The sequence below is a fragment of the Aquarana catesbeiana genome, linkage group LG08 (genome assembly GCF_042186555.1).
Source record: "Aquarana catesbeiana isolate 2022-GZ linkage group LG08, ASM4218655v1, whole genome shotgun sequence".
Lineage (NCBI taxonomy): Eukaryota > Metazoa > Chordata > Amphibia > Anura > Ranidae > Aquarana > Aquarana catesbeiana.
Window position 1 is genome coordinate 291,147,141 of NC_133331.1, and position 11,113 is coordinate 291,158,253.

Consider the following 11,113-nt stretch of genomic DNA (forward strand, 5'->3'; position numbering starts at 1 on the left):
CCCCTCCTCTTTCTCTCGTTCTCTCCTCCTCTCTCTCTCTCCCCTCCTCTCTCTCCCCTCTCTCCTCTTCCCCATCTCTCTCTCCCCCCTCCTCTCTCTCTCTCCCCCTCTCTCCTCCCCTTCTCTCTCTCCCCTCCTCTCTCCCCCTCCTCTCTCTCTCTCTCCCTCCCCCTCCTCTCTCTCTCCCCCTCCTCTCTCCCCCTCCTCTCTCTCTCCCCCTCCTCTCTCTCTCCCCCTCCCCTCCTCTCTCTCCCTCCCCCTCCTCTCTCTCTCCCCCTCCTCTCTCTCTCCCCCCCCTCTCTCTCCCCCTCCTCTTTCTCTCGTTCTCTCCTCCTCTCTCTCTCCCCTCTCTCCTCTTCCCCATCTCTCTCTCCCCCTCCCCATCTCTCTCCCTCCTCTCTCTCTCCCCCCTCCTCTCTCTCTCTCTCCCTCCCCTCTCTCTCCTCTTCCCCATCTCTCTCCTCCCTCCTCTCTCTCTCTCTCCCTCCCCATCTCTCTCCCTCCCCATCTCTCTCTCTCCCCCTCCTCTCTCTCCCCCTCTCTCTCTCCCCCTCCTCTCTCTCTCTCCCCCTCCTCTTTCTCTCCTCCTCTCCCCCCCCCTCCTCTCTCTCTCTCTCCCCCTCCTCTCTCTCCCCCCCCTCCTCTCTCTCTCTTCCTCTCATCTCTCTCTCCCCCTCCTCATTCCCCCCTCCTTTTTCTCTTGTTCTCTCCTCTCTCTCCCCTCCTCTCTCTCTCTACTCCTCTCTCTTCCCTCCGCTCTCTCCCCCCTCTCCTCTCTCTTCCCCTCCCTTTCTCCCCCTCCTCTCTCCCCTCTATCTTCCACTCCTTCGTTCCCCCTCCTCTCTCTCTCCCCCTCCTCTCTCTCTCCCCCTCCTCTCTCTCTTTCCTCCTCTCATCTCTCTCTCCCCCTCTCCGCTCTCTCTTCCCCTCTCTCTCTCATCCCCCTCCTCTCTCTCACCCCCCTCCTCTCTCTCATCCCCCTCCTCTTTCTCTCGTTCTCTCCTCCTCTCTCTCATCCCCCTCCTCTCTCTCATCCCCCTCCTCTCTCTCTCTCTCTCTCTCTCTCTCTCTCTCCTCCTCCTCTCTCTCTCCCCTCCGCTCTCACTCCTCCTCTCTCTCTCCCTCTCCTTTCTCTCTCTCACTCTCCCCCCTCTCCTTTCTCTCTCTCTCTCCCCTCTATCTTCCCCTCCCTCTTTCCCCCTTCTCTCTCTCTCCCCCTCCTCTCTCTCTCTCTCTCTCCCCCCCCCCTCTCTCTCTCTTAAACACAGTATGTCTCATATACACTGTCACTCGCACTGTCTCTCACTTATGCTGGATATCTCACACCCACTGTGTGTGTCATTCACTTCATTCTTCAGAAAGGTAGAATTATAATTATCTAACCAATTATTGTGCGGGAGACTTTCAACATTTTATTTTTTGATATTTATATGCCCAGATCAATGTTTTGATCCTTAACCTCTTCAATACTGGGGGGGGGCACTTTCACCCCCTTCCTGCCCAGACCAATTTTCAGCTTTCAGCGCTCTCACACTTTGAACGACAATTGCGCAGTCCTGCTACACTGTAACCATGTGATATTTTTATCATTTTCTTTAGAGATTTCTTTTGGTGGTATTTAATCTCTTCTGTTTTTTTTTTCTATAAAAAATAAAGACCAAAAACGTTGAAAAAAAAAAGCTTTTCTTAGTTTCTGTCAGTAATTTTTCACCTTCACTGATGGGTGCTGATGAGGCGGCACTGATAGGCAGCAGTTATGGGCACTGGTTAGGTGGCACTGATGAGGAGGCATGAATATGCCGCACTTATGGGCACTGCTGAGCACGGATAGGTGACACTGATAGCTAGCACTGACTGGCATCACTAATGGGCACTCATTGCTGGCACTGGTGGGCACTCATTGCCGTCATATGCTGTCACCCCAGAAGGTGGGCGGGCGACAAGTGGTTAAGTGGGATCTTTCTCATGGTGAATGTACACTGTGCACGCTAAACATTGAGGCCTCATGCACACAGGGCGTTTCTACAGCTGCTTTTACCAGCGTCACACTTTTTTTTTTGCAGCTTAACCACTTACCAACCGGCCCATAGCCGAATGACGGCTTCAGGGCGTCCTCCCAGAATTCCCCTCTCGCGCGCCCCCTGGGGCGCGCACCCGAACACATCCGTGACCGCCGGGTCCAGAGGACCCGGCACATCACGGATCCCGGTAAATGGCCGCTGATCGCGGCCGTTTACCATGTGATCGCGCCGTCAAATGACGGAGCGATCACATGTAAACAGACCTGCGTCATTTGATGACGCCGGTTCCTCTCCTCCCCTCTCTGTATCGATCGCTACACTGTGAGCTGAGAGGGGGAGGGATGGATGTCTGCAGCGCTGTGGGCTGGATGTGTAGTGCCCACAGCTCTGCACAGAGACATCCATCCATCCATGCTCAGCCATCCCTCACTACTCTGCAATGCTGTGCAATACTCTGCAAAGCCCCACACTACCCTGGAATACCCCACATTACCCTGCAATACCTCACATTACTCTGCAATACCCCGCATTACCCTGCAATACTCCGCCATACTCCGCCATACTCCGACATACCCCGCCATACTCCGCCATACCCCGACATACCCCGACATACTCCGACATACCCCGCCATACTCCGACATACCCCGCCATACTCCGACATACCCCGCCATACTCCGCCATACCCCGCCATACTCCGCCATACCCGGCCATACTCCGACATACCCCGCCATACTCCGACATACCCCGCCATACTCCGACATACCCCGCCATACTCCGACATACCCCGCCATACTCCGCCATACACCGCCATACTCCGCCATACCCCGCCATACTCCGCCATACCCCGCCATACTCCGCCATACTCCGCCATACCCCGCCATACTCCGCCATACCCCGCCATACTCCGCCATACTCCGCCATACCCCGCCATACTCCGCCATACTCCGACATACCCCGCCATACTCCGACATACCCCGCCATACTCCGCCATACACCGCCATACTCCGCCATACCCCGCCATACTCCGCCATACCCCGCCATACTCCGACATACCCCGCCATACTCCGACATACCCCGCCATACCCCGCCATACTCCGCCATACCCCGCCATACTCCGCCATACCCCGCCATACTCCGCCATACCCCGCCATACTCCGCCATACTCCGACATACCCCGCCATACTCCGCCATACTCTGACATACCCCGCCATACTCCGCCATACCCCGCAATACCCCGCCATACCCCGCCATACTCCGCAATACTCTGCCATACTCCGCAATACCCCGCCATACTCCGCAATACCCCGCCATACCCCGCCATACTCCGCAATACCCCGCCATACTCCGCAATACCCCGCCATACTCCGCAATACCCCGCCATACCCCGCCATACTCCGCAATACTCTGCAATACCCCGCAATACCCAGCCATACCCTGCCATGCTGAGCCATGCTCGGCTGTACTCGGCCTCTGTATGTGGCCAGGCTGTGGAAGTCTCACACATGTGGTATCGCCGTACTCAGGAGGAGTAGAAGAATCTATTTTGGGGTGTCATTTTTGGTATGTACATGTTATGTGGTAGAAATATTGTATAAATGGACAACTTTGTGTTAAAAAAAAAATGCGTTTTAACCACTTCCCTCCCGCCGGCCGTCATACAACGTCCTTGAATTTGTGTGGGGATATCTGAATGATGGTTGCAGCTACAGGCATCATTCAGATATCAGCTTTTTCAGCCGGCGATTCCCTACACCATAAGAATGATCATAGCGGCTGTTCCACTGCTTGATCGTTCTTACGGGAGGCGAGAGGGGATGACCCCCCCTCCTGCGCTTCTACCGACTCACCGCTACGATCGAAGCCAGGATCGTTTTTTTTTTTTTTTTTTTTATTTCAGACTTCCCAGCCTAGAGGTGAGATGTGAGGTCTTATTGACCCCATATGTCACTGTAAAGAGGACCTGTCATGCCATATTCCTATTACAAGGGATGTTTACATTCCTTGTAATAGGAATAAAAGTGGTCAAATTTTTTTTTTTTTTTGGAAAAAAGCATCAAACTAAAATAAATAAAGTAAAATGAACAATAAAAAAAAAAAAATTTTAAAGCGCCCCTGTCCTTGTGTGCTCGCATGCAGAAGCGAACGCATACGTAAGTCCCGCCCACATATGAAAATGGTGTTCAAACCACACATGTGAGGTATCGCTGCGATCGGTAGAGCGAGAGCAATAATTTTGGCCCTAGACCTCCTCTGTAACTCAAAACATGTAACCAGTAAAAAATTTTAAAGCGTCGCCTATGGGGATTTTTGAGTAGCAAAGTTTGGCGCCATTCCACAAGCGCGTGCAATTTTGAAAGGTGACATGTTGGGTATCTATTTACTCGGCATAACCTTATCTTTCACATTATGCAAAAACATTGGGCTAACTTTACTGTTTTGGTTTTTGTAAAGCACAAAACAGTTTTTTTTTCCAAAAAAAGCGTTAAAAAAATTGCTGCGCAAATACCGTACGAGATAAAAAGTTGCAATGACCGCCATTGTATTCTCTAGGGTCTTTGCTAAAAAAAAAAAACATATATATAATGTTTTGGGGTTCTATGTAATTTTCTAGCAAATAAATGATGATTTTTACATGTAGGAGAGAAATGTCAGAATTTGCCTGGGTGCTTCAGAACACCTGAAGGTGCTCCCTGCATGTTGGGCCTCTGTATGTGGCCACGCTGTGTAAAAGTCTCACACATGTGGTATCGCCGTACTCGGGAGTAATTGCAGAATGTGTTTTGGGGTGTAATTTGTGGTATGCATATGCGGTGTGTGAGAAATAACCTGCTAATATGACAATTTTGTGGAAAAAAGAAAAAGTAAAAAAAAAAAACCTTGATTTTGCAAAGAATTGTGGGAAAAAATGACAACTTCAAAAAGCTCACCATGCATCTTTCTAAATACCTTGGAATGTCTTCTTTCCAAAAAGGGGTCATTTGGGGGGTATTTGTACTTTTCTGGCATGTTAGGGTCTCAAGAAATGAGATAGGCCATCAGTACTTCAGATGTGATCAATTTTCAGATATTCGCACCACAGCTTTTGGACTCTATAACTTTCAAAAAGACCAAATAATATCCACCGATTTGGGTTATTTTTACCAAAGATATGTAGCGGTATAAATTTTGGCCAAAATATATGAAGAAAAATCACTAATTTGCAAAATATTATAACAGAAATGAAGAAAAATGTATTTTTTTACAGATTTTTCGGTCTTTTTTCTTTTACGGCGCAAAAAATAAAGAACCCAGCGGTGATTAAATACCACCAAAAGAAAGCTCCATTTGTGTGAAAAAAAGGACAAAAATTTCATATAGATACAGTGTTGCATGACTGAGTAATTGTCATTCAAAATGTGAGAGCACCAAAAGCTGAAAATTGGTCTGGTTAGGAAGGGGGTTTAAGTGCCCAGTTGTCAAGAGGTTAAAAACTCCTCTCCATGTTGATCTATGGCCTCATACACATACAGGCTTTTAGGAGCTGTAAGTGGCATAGGCGTTTTTAAGCTGCAAAAAAAAAAAAAAAAACAGGACTAGTGCGTTCTGAGGACCATCGTTACAGCTGTAAAAACGTCTGATGTGGCTTAACACTGGATACTGCCGCGATGAGCCTCGTCAAAGCGTTTTTTTTTTTTTTACATGTCAAAATAAATGGTTCCCTATTAGAGCACATTGATTTGAATAGAAGTCGCACCACAGGTTGGATCATGACGATCCGACTTGCGGTGCGGCTTTTGCGCTAAGGATCTTGAAGGGGAACTCTTCCCAAAATGAAAAAAAAACAACTGGCATGGGGTCCCCCCCAAAATCCATACCAGTCCCCTATTGGAGCATGCAGCCCGGCAGGTCAGGAAAGGAGGGGGGACTTCTCTCCGCTGTCTTCTCCCTCTGTTCTTGGCCCGGGCGGTGACGTCACTAGGGGACGGGGCCTCCAGGTGACATCACCGGGTGGCCACGCTGCATGGCTATATAGGTAATAGATCAGAGGAGGAACAGAGGGAGAAGACAGTGAAGAGAGGAGAAGCAGCAGAGAGAGGAGAAGCGGCAGAGGAAGAAGACGGCAGAGAAAGGAGAAGCGGCAGAGGGAGAAGCAGCAGAGAGAGGAGAAGCGGCAGAGGAAGAAGACGGCGGAGAGAGGAGAAGCGGCAGAGGGAGAAGATGGCGGAGAGAGGAGAAGCGGCAGAGGGAGAGGACAGCGGAGAGAGGAGAAGCGGCAGAGGAAGAAGACGGCGGAGAGAGGAGAAGCGGCAGAGGGAGAAGATGGCGGAGAGAGGAGAAGCGGCAGAGGGAGAAGACGGCGGAGAGAGGAGAAGCGGCAGAGGGAGAAGACAGCGGAGAGAGGAGAAGCGGCAGAGGGAGAAGACAGCGGAGAGAGGAGAAGCGGCAGAGGGAGAAGATGGCGGAGAGAGGAGAAGCGGCAGAGGGAGAAGACGGCGGAGAGAGGAGAAGCGGCAGAGGGAGAAGACGGCGGAGAGAGGAGAAGCGGCAGAGGGAAAGGACAGTGGAGAGAGGAGAAGCAGCAGAGGGAGAAGACGGCGGAGAGAGGAGAAGCGGCAGAGGGAGAAGACAGCTGAGAGAGGAGAAGCGGCAGAGGGAGAAGATGGCAGAGAGAGGAAAAGCAGCAGAGGGAGAAGACGGTGGAGAGAGGAGAAGCGGCAGAGGGAGAAGAGGGCAGAGAGAGGAGAAGCAGCAGAGGGAGAAGACAGCTGAGAGAGGAGAAGTGGCAGAGGGAGAAGATGGCGGAGAGAGGAAAAGCGGCAGAGGGAGAAGACGGCGGAGAGAGGAGAAGCAGCAGAGGGAGAAGATGGCAGAGAGAGAGGAGAAGACAGCGGAGAGAGGAGAAGCGGCAGAGGGATAAGACAAGCGGAGTGAGGAGAAGCGGTAGAGGGAGAGGAAAAGTGGCAGAAGGAGAAGCGGCAGAGGGAGAGGACAGCGGAGAGAGGAGAAGCGGCAGAGGGAGAGGACAGCGGAGAGAGGAGAAGCGGCAGAGGGAGAGGACAGCTGAGAGAGGAGAAGCGGCAGAGGGAGAGGAGAGAGGAGAAGCGGCAGAGGGAGAGGACAGCGGAGTGAGGAGAAGCGGTAGAGGGAGAGGAAAAGTGGCAGAAGGAGAAGCGGCTGAGGGAGAGGACAGCGGAGAGAGGAGAAGCAGCAGAGGGAGAGGACAGCGGAGAGAGGAGAAGCAGCAGAGGGAGAGGACAGCGGAGAGAGGAGAAGCGGCAGAGGGAGAGGACAGCGGAGAGAGGAGAAGCGGCAGGGGGAGAGGACAGCGGAGAAGAGTGAGAGGACAGCGGGAGAGGAGAAGCGGCAGAGGGAGAGGACTGCAGAGAGAGGAGAAGTGGCAGAGGGAGAGGACAGCGGAGAGAGGAGAAGCGGCAGAGGGAGAGGACAGCGGAGAGAGGAGAAGCGGCAGAGGGAGAGGACAGCTGAGAGAGGAGAAGCGGCAGAGGGAGAGGACAGCTGAGAGAGGAGAAGCGGCAGAGGGAGAGGAGAGAGGAGAAGCGGCAGAGGGAGAGGACAGCGGAGTGAGGAGAAGCGGTAGAGGGAGAGGAAAAGTGGCAGAAGGAGAAGCGGCTGAGGGAGAGGACAGCGGAGAGAGGAGAAGCAGCAGAGGGAGAGGACAGCCGAGAGAGGAGAAGCAGCAGAGGGAGAGGACAGCAGAGAGAGGAGAAGCGGCAGAGGGAGAGGACAGCGGAGAGAGGAGAAGCGGCAGAGGGAGAAGACAGCGGAGAAAGGAGAAGCGGCAGGGGGAGAGGACAGTGGAGAAGAGTGAGAGGACAGCAGGAGAGGAGAAGCGGCAGAGGGAGAGGACAGCGGAGAGAGGAGAAGCGCAGATGGATAAGACAGCGGAGAGAGGAGAAGCGGCAGGGGGAGAAGACATCGACGGAGGGAGGGGAAATCGGAAGAAGAAGAGACGCTGGAGCTGCTTTAATAAATTACTTTGTCAAAAACTTGTGTACTGTTTTAATTTTTGACACTTTTTTGGGTGAATGGGTAGGGGTACAATGTACCCCATACTCATTCACCTAGGGTGGGGGGCTGGGATCTTCCAGATTTACGATAAGCCCCCCGCCTGCAGACCCCCACAACCACTGCCCAGGGTTGTCGGGATAAGGCCCTTGTCCCCATCAACACGGGGACAAGGTGCTTTGCTCCAAAGCAGCCATCCCCCATGTTGAAAGTGTGTGGCCTGGTATGGTTGCTTATCCTCGTCCGTTCTCCCCCCCCCCTTTCTTGACCTGCTGGGCTGCATCCTCAGATAGGGGTCTAGTATGGATTTTGGGCGGGACCCCATGCTAGTTTTTTTTTTTATATTGGCGAGGGTTCCCCTTCAAGATCCTTAGCGCAAAAGCCGTACCACAAGTCGGAGCATCATGCTCCGACTTGTGGTGCGACTTCTATTCAAATCAATGGGCACTCATAGGGAACCACTGATTTTGAATAGAGGCAGAGAAACGCTGTTTAAAGCTAGCGTGGGTAAACGGGAATTAATGCCAATGCAAAAAGCTACTAAAAGCAACATCTTTACAGCCGCCTTTTCCTGGCGTTGGTAGTGGCTTTGCAGCTCACTTTTTCTAACGCCCCGTCTGCAAGAGGCCTTATAGAGTGAATAAGTGACATCAAACATTCCTCTGTGTGAAATGTGCACAGATTGAACCTATTGTCAAGGAAACGACTTCTTATTGTGTGATATATTTCCCCCAAAGGCACAGGGAAGATCCTGTTTTCAAATATAAATTTCCCAGGTTAAGAAGTTAAAGACAAAAAGAAAGAAGAATGAGATCAGTGAAAAGTGGAAAACTTTATAAATCACTACAATGCAATAAAATGATCCTATGTATGTTCTCAAATAAACGTTATTTCGATAAAATCGAGCTGTCTCTACATTTTGTCACAGTTACACCCTTCACTTTTTACATTTCAAATTGTACCGGCAAGGCAATCCGTTATTGCACATAATATTTAGCAAACCCACTGCCAGGAATGTTTTCTTTGCGTGAATCTAGCGCACATCCCAAACACGTACTCGCCTCAACACCATGCACAGTGTTCTTGAGGATCCCCCAGAAAGGTCCTTCAGCAGGATGGGATCTAGCTGTTTCATTGTGAACTGTCTAGTTAACATCCTCATAAAGAACCTGTATTGAAACAATGAAGAAAGGTACTTTAGCGGGATGGGATCTAGCTGTTTCATTGTGAACTGTCTAGTTCCCACCCCTATAAAGGACCTGAGGACTAGGGGGCAAAAAAAGTCCATCTGAGGGATGGGAACTAGTCGGCTCACACTGAGCAAGCTAGATCCCATCTTCAAAAAGGACAAGGGCCATCTGCCGGATGGGAACTAGTAGCAACCGGTTCCCATCCCTTTATATGACCTGTATGGTAATAATGAAAAAAGGTCCTTTAGCGGGATGGGAACTAGCTCCTTCATAGTGAACTGTCTAGTTCACATCCGTATAAAGGGCCTGAGCACTAGGGGGCAAAAAAAAGGCCATCTGAGGGGTGGGAACTAGCCGGCTCACACTGAGCAAGCTAGATCCCATCCTCAGAAAGGACAAAAGCCATCTGCCTGATGGAAACTAGTCTAGTCGCAACCAGTTCCCAACCCTTTATATGACCTGTATGGTAATAATGAAGAAAGGTCCTTTAGCGGGATGGGAACTAGCTCCTTCATAGTGAACTGTCTAGGTCACATCCCTATAAAGGACCTGAGCAATAGGGGGCAAAGAAAGGCCATCTGAGGGATGGGAACTAGTCGGTTTACACTGAGCAAGCTAGATCCCATCCTCAGAAAGAACAAGGGCCATCTGCCGAATGAGAACTAGTCGCAACCAGTTTCCCATCCCTTTATATGACCTGTATGGTAAAAATGAAAAAAAGGTCCTTTAGCGGGATGGGAACTAGCTCCTTCAAAGTGAACGGTCTAGTTCCCATCCCTTTATATGACAGTTCATATAGTGAACTGTGAAGGTTACAATCCCTATAAAGGACCTGAGTATTAGGGGGCAAAAAAAGGCCATCTCAGGATGGGAACTAGCCGGCTCACACTGAGCAAGCTAGATCCCATCCTCGGAAAGGACAAGGGCCACCTGTGGGATGGGAACTAGTCGCAACCAGTTCCCTTCCCTTTATATGACCTGTTTGGTAATAATGAAAAAAAGTAATTTAGCGGGATGGGAACTAGCTCCTTCATAGTGAACTGTCTAGTTTCCATCCCTCTATATGACCTGACCACTAGGGAGCAAAAAGGTTATTCTGTGGGATGGGATCTAGCCAGTTCACGTTGAACAAGCTAGATCCCATCCTCAGAATTGACTAGGTGAATCTGCAGGATGGGAACCCTTCCAGCAATGTCTCCTCTCTACTTCCTCCCGACTTACCTCTCACCTCCTATCTGTTCCTGACATCACTTCCCATCTTCCATAGAGACTTCCTATCTAGGTAGGCGTGAGATCACCATCTTGTGGAGCTCAAGGGAAACCTCTCGTAGTGTGAACATGGCCTTGTTATTGTTGTCAAGTGTTCCAGATGCTGCAGGACAGTCCCGGGATTTTGTCTACTGACCCAACATGTCTTCATCCTTCAGGTTCCAGGACAACGTGTAGAGTGGCAGTGAGGTGCTGACTGCGGGAACAGTCTCTGGGTTCTATCACCAGGCGTTGCAGTTAAACCAGACTGTTGGGTGAAGAGATCTCCTTTTTGACAGGGATAGAAGAACTCAGACACCAGCAGAGAGGCAACAGAGCAGGAGTGTGTGATCACTGATCAGGTAGGTACCAACACTGACCACCAATGCTGGACTGAGGTTAGACTTACTGACACCAACAAAGGGACTTATTTTATTCCACTGACACCAACTATAGAACTTATAGAGTAGGGAGAGGGAAGAGATATGGGACTTTATAGGTGCAACAATAATTTACCATAACTATAGAACTTATTTTACTCCTACTGACACCATGGAACTTATTTTATCTCACTGATACCAACACTGGGACTTATTTTTATTCCACTGACTCCATCAATGGGATTCATTTGACTCCTACTGACACCAA

At 50.5% G+C, this 11,113-nt stretch overlaps 2 protein-coding genes across 2 annotated transcripts in view; both read right to left on the reverse strand.

Annotated features, from left to right (window-relative positions):
* The window catches only part of LOC141104997 (uncharacterized), a 155,514-nt gene that overhangs the window by 47,168 nt on the left and 97,233 nt on the right, over positions 1–11,113 (reverse strand). The window lies entirely within an intron of this gene.
* The window catches only part of LOC141104777 (uncharacterized), a 122,017-nt gene that overhangs the window by 11,448 nt on the left and 99,456 nt on the right, over positions 1–11,113 (reverse strand). The window lies entirely within an intron of this gene.